This window comes from Delphinus delphis, chromosome 16 (genome assembly GCF_949987515.2).
Source record: "Delphinus delphis chromosome 16, mDelDel1.2, whole genome shotgun sequence".
In the NCBI taxonomy this organism is placed as follows: Eukaryota; Metazoa; Chordata; class Mammalia; order Artiodactyla; family Delphinidae; genus Delphinus; species Delphinus delphis.
In genome coordinates, this window is record NC_082698.1 from 79,623,871 (window position 1) to 79,629,870 (window position 6,000).

The following is a 6,000-nucleotide window of genomic DNA, read 5'->3' on the forward strand; positions in this document are numbered from 1 at the left end:
TTCACTCCTATTTGGGGAATGTTGCTTAAACACATCAGAATGACCCTCCACCTGTCTCCTTAACATTTTGATTCTTAGAGGTTAAGAGTGCCCCCTTCTTGATCTCCTAGATTGTCTTCTAGGCCACGGACACTCACTCTGCAAGTACGGAACGCTAGTGCTTTCGATGTGTATGCACACACAGGCGGTGACAACTATGTTATGACTGGGGTCTGGCGACAGTTGGGTGTCATCCCCGGTAAGATGAGTCCGAGGTGTGAAAATGCAGGAACAAGAATGGACGTGTTAGAGTCAATGAAACACTACGTTATTAACTAGTCTATTTTCCTTTTTCCGAGTATTTACTCTTTGTCAGGCACTGGGCTAAACATTTTACACTTAGGATCTCATTTAATCTTTCTCATTTAATAATAGAGCGCCACTGAGGTAGGCACTCTATTATTCCCATTTTATACAGCTGCGTTATCCAATAGAAATATAAGGCAAGCCACATATGTAGTTTAAAATTTTCTAGTAGCCACATTAAAAAAAGTAAAATAGAAAACAGAAGCAGGCGGGATGAATTATAATAATATATTTCTTTTAACCCAATATATTAAAAATATTATCATTTTATCCTATAATCAACCTAAAATATTTGATTTTCCTTTTTTCATACTATTCTAAATCCAGTGTGTATTTTAACTTAAAACACATGTTAATCTGGACTAATCACATTTCAAGTCCTCAGCGGCCACATGTAGGTAGCAGCTACCAGATTAGACAATGTACTTATAGATGACAAGAGGATTCCAGTTGTCCAAGACACGCATAAAATATGTGGCCGGGTGGATTCTCCAACCGAGATGTAGATATAGCTATGTGACTAATTCTTGACATGTGAGTAAAAGTATTTTCTTGCAACTAAGGAAACTTCCCTAAAAAGATAACTGGTGTGATCCGTGATGCAAATGTGGGCATAGAAGGAGCCCGATGGGACCTCTTCATAGAGCAGAGCTGTCATGCCAACACGGGCAGCCTACCTCTGGACTTTCGCATGAGAGATACTTAAACTCCTATCTTGCTGAAGGCATGACTTTAAGTCTTTGTTACTTGAGGTGCAGAAATAAAAAGAACTTGATACAATCTTCCTGAAAGACAAACAAAATAAGAGTAAGATGGAATATAAGAGAAAGAAAGAAAATTAGGCAATCAGTCCTTTAAATCCAACATCCTACTAATAGTTCAGGGAAGAGAGAAAAGAGAGGGGAGGAAATTTCCCAGAACCAAAGGACACAAGACTCTAGATGGAAAAGGCTCACCGTGTGCCTAGCAAAAGGTGTGGAAGAGACCCAAATCGAGTCATGTTGTGAAAGTTCAGAACACCAGAGATGCCCCTGGAAACTTCTATTAAGCTAAATAAAGACTACTTACAAATTACTAGCAATCAGAATGGCCTTGTCTTTCTCAAGTGGCATCAGAAGCCAAATGACAGCAAATCAAATACCTTCAAGATTCTGAGGGAGAATTATTTGCAGCTTAGAATTCGAGAGCCAGCTAAACTATCAATCAAATGTGAGGGCAGGATAGAGACATTTTCAGATTTTCGAAAACCTCTCATACACTTTCCTGTAACGGGCTATGGAGAATACCTTCCACCAAAACCAAGAAATCAAAAGAAAGACATGGCACAGGATCCAGGAAAGAGGATCTGTGGCACAAAGGGAAATCTCACAATGAAATCTTTGCAGAGAGCAACCAATAGGTATCGTAGCAGAAGGAAGGAAGGAAAGTGTTCTCAGGAAATAAACACACAAACTGTTAATGTGCATATGGCAGAAACACTGGCACATTTGAGAAAAACATTAACAATAGGTAGGTAGAATTTCAGACTCCCCAAAAGGGCTAGTATCAAGCCTCAGTAAAAAGGAAGGAGAAAAAAGAAAAGAAATATGTAAATAGTATATTACTTGGCTCAGCAATTAGCAAAGTTGGCATAGCCACAATAATGTAAATACTAACTATTCATTTAAAAATCATAATCGGGACTTCTTTGGTGGTCCAGTGGTTGAGACTTCACCTTCCACTGCTGGGGGCATGGGTTCAATCCCTGGCCGGGGAACTAAGGTCCCACATGCCTCAGGGCCAAAAAACCAAAACCAAAAACAGAAGCAATATTGTAACAAATTCAATAAAGGCTTTAAAAATGGTCCACATCAAAAAATCTTAAAACAAAAACATCATAATAAAATTAAGTTAGGGGGATGGAGGGAATACAAGCTGGGATGGCAAGGGGGGTATAGAGAGCTAACAGAATAAAGGCTTAGTGTGGAGTAGCGAGATTGCCTTACTTCACATCACAGCTGTCTTCTTACTGGTTGTATGATGTTAGGTAAGTTATTCAATTTCTTATCTCTGAGTTTCCTCATCTGTAAAATGAGGATAATAATACCACTTACCTCAGTTGTTGTTTTTTGTTTTGTTTTGTTTTTTGGCTGCACCACTCAGCTTGCGAGATCTTAGTTCCCCGACCAGGGATTGAACCCGGGCCCTCAGCAGTGAAAGCACGGAGTCCTAACCGCTGGATCTCCAGGGAATTCAACCTCAGTTACTGTAAGGATAAAATGAGTGTGTGTTTGTGTGTATGTATATAGTTTAAGTATATAAAGTATACTGGTAGGGCTTCCCTGGTGGTGCAGTGGTTAAGAATCCGCCTGCCAATGCAGGGGACATGGATTCGAGCCCTGGTTCGGGAAGATCCCACATGCCGTGGAGCAACTGAGCCCGTGCGCCACAACTACTGAGCCTGCACTCTAGAGCACGCGAGCCACAACTACTGAGCCCACGTACCACATCTACTGAAGCCCACACACCTACAGCCTGTGCTCTGCAACAAGAGAACCCACCACAATGAGAAGCCTGCGCACCGCAACGAAGAGTAGCCCCCGCTCGCCTCAACTAGAGAAAGCCCGCGCGCAGCAACGAAGACCCAGTGCAGCCAAAAATAAATAAATAAATAAATATTTCTGTAAAAAAAAAGAAACTCTCTTGTGGTGTGTAGAGGAGAGAAGACAGCATTAGCTATTACGATTATTTGCATATCTAAAGCTTGTTTTTCTGGCAAAAACAACCACCGCTATTAACAAATATGAACATAAAAGGCCGTCACCACCAAGAACAGTTAAGTTAGCAATAACTATTTGGTCTTTCTTAGATGATGCTCTTTCACCCCATTAAAATTCAAAGCGTTTCTTTGATACAGGCCAATGGGTTTCCATGGAAACCTGCTTTATTACCTAGGCAACTAAGGGCTCATGCTGGTACTGTTAGATTATTTAAAAATTGTCAGGAAATTCAGGTCTACTGCGCTTCTTGGCTAGGTTGAAACTCTATTTCATTATTCCCCGTGCCAGACTTGAAACTTTCTAGTTAGCCTCAATAAACACAAACAATAATGAAGTTTCTAATTGATCTTGTGAATTCTACAATTCTTTATATTAACCAGGTAGATATTAAAGGAGTTACAGTTCACCAAAGGTTTTATGAAGGATCTATTTGATAAAATCCATACTTTCTTAGAAGATTGATTGAAGACCAATCCATTCAAGGTTGAGATTCAAGCGTCTGGGATGGGAAAGATTTTGCAGTTTAAAAGAATGCACAGTACACTTGAATAGCTTCATCTCAGAGGGCTGGTGAAAGGTTTAAAAAAGAGAATGAGTGTAAATCCTGTGTACTGAAATAAGCCATCAATAATATCTGCTCTTGAGGACTGTGGACTGGATGCTGCTATACGTGAGTATAGCATCTGTGGACTAGATGCTGCTATAGTGAGTGACACATGGTTGGATAAGCATAGCCCAAAGAATCTGAGTAATCACCCTGAAGGAACGTCACTTTTAGAGTTGTGACTAGGGTTATAACTTTTATATATTTTGTAGTGGAATTAGAGAAGCATAATCAAGGATACTTATCAAACCTGCATAGGGTCTGGGGATGGAGGAGGTAGCTCATAGTTTTACTGAAAGACTCAAGGAACTCAACAGGTTAGGATGATGGGCTGGCATAAAGAAGATTTAATCATGCTACTTAATTAGTTAATTAGTTCTAGTGGCTTACTTAGTTCTAGTGGCTTTCTATTGCTGACCAACAAATGCCCTGATATCCCAGCATGGCACTGAAGACCCTCACATTAGGACTTAGCCTGTCTTCTGACTTTATCTCCTACCACTCCCTACAGATGCCCATCTCTTTATCTTAGCTATTTGCTGTTCCCAGATCTTGCCTCTAACATTCTGCCTCTCTTCCTGCTCTTCCAGTCATCTGAACTGCCCAGCCACCCACCTGTTTCTGAAAACCCTATTCATCCTATTAGGCCCAACTCAAAAAGTTATTTCCTTCGTGAAGTAGTTCGCAATCCCTCCCGATCCAAACAGCACAAAGTCTGCCCCTGAGAGTCAATCGTCTCACGCTGCCTTATATCAGAGGTCCTGGTGACCTTGGTCAGTCCTCTTATTAATTTCAAAGTTTCTTAAAGACAGGAGCTCGTTCAGTTACGCAGATTCCATTTTTACGGTATTTATGGGACAAACAAATAAATGGTAAGTGTGAAATCCTGTTTGTGTCCAAAACAAAACAATTTCAGGGGAACAGGACGGAATGAACATCTAACTAAATCTTAGGGGTCTAGTTGACTGTAAGTTAAATAAGTACAGTTACTGTGGGCACTAAAAGCTAATGTAAACATAGGCTACATGCTCCAGGTGAGTGAACAACTGTCGTGTTACGAGATGTGAGGCAATTATCATTCTATGTGGCCTCTGATTATCGAATGCTTAGAGAATTGCTAGACGGTGTGCTTATGGTGGAAAGGGCTTCACCTGCAGGGTGGTGAAATATCGTTTACCTTGCCAATAACAGCATATTCCTCACCCTGGGACCGGAGTAAATCTCTCCACATTCTCAGCCCTACGGAGACGAAGACGCTTGAATCCTATGTCTGTGGCCATGGCTGGAATGGGGACACACTGGCCAAAAAGGAATGGGTTTATCTTATGGTGGGAAATAAGGGACAGGCTGAGAATCACGAATCAGCATGGGAGCCCAAGAAGGATGACCGCTGCAGGAGTTAGGCTGAAAACGTGCGTGTCAAGCCAAGAGCCCTGAGGGAAGTGACCACTGGAGAAAGGGGAGGGGCAGCCGGCAGCCTGCAGAGTGGAGCAGCCCTTTCGCTGAAGGATCAGAGGGTCGGATGGGAGCGGCATCTATGTCTGGGCAGTCTGTGCTTCTGTAATCATTTCTGCTTTGGTCCACCTCATTACTTCTTAGAGTATGTTGAAAGAGTAAGGAAAGCCCTTCTGGTTTCCAGCTCTGCATGCAGGGAGCTTAGAATTTGCCACTCCATCCTAACAAGTAAAAAGCTGAACAGACTAGAAAATCAACTCTTCTAGGACAGAAGGCAAACCACTGCCCCCAAGACTGGAGAGACAGACAGATGAACACAGAGAAAACTTAGCAGAGCAGAGACAAACAAACAGAAACTACGTGGGAACGAGTGCCAAGGTAGGAAAGCCAGAACTGTAATTGACAAATGCCGGAGGCTCAGTGTGGACGACTCTGAGAGTTAAAAACTCCAGGGGGACCCAGTCATAAGGGGCCTCCACGACTGTGAAACTTACCTCCAGGAGCTCAACCAGGTTCCCACGGTAAATATCGGAGAAAAATTCCCTCATGCTTCTAGCAGGGGGAGGGGAAAAGGAGCCATTCTGAAATATGCTGGTGCACTCTGTTCTTCTTAACAAAGCCTTCCATCAGAAGAAACTAGTTAACCAGAGCCGAACCTGCTGGGGGTATTATCAGACCCCAAGAGACCTGGGCAAGGGAAATACCCAACTCCAGACAGCAACAGCCTTCCACGTGGGAAAAGGGAAATACCCAACTCTAGCCCACTCTAGCCATCCTCTCCCACCTAAGAGAGGAGGAAAAAAATAAGACTCATTTGAGAAGTCTACAGTCCAGAGC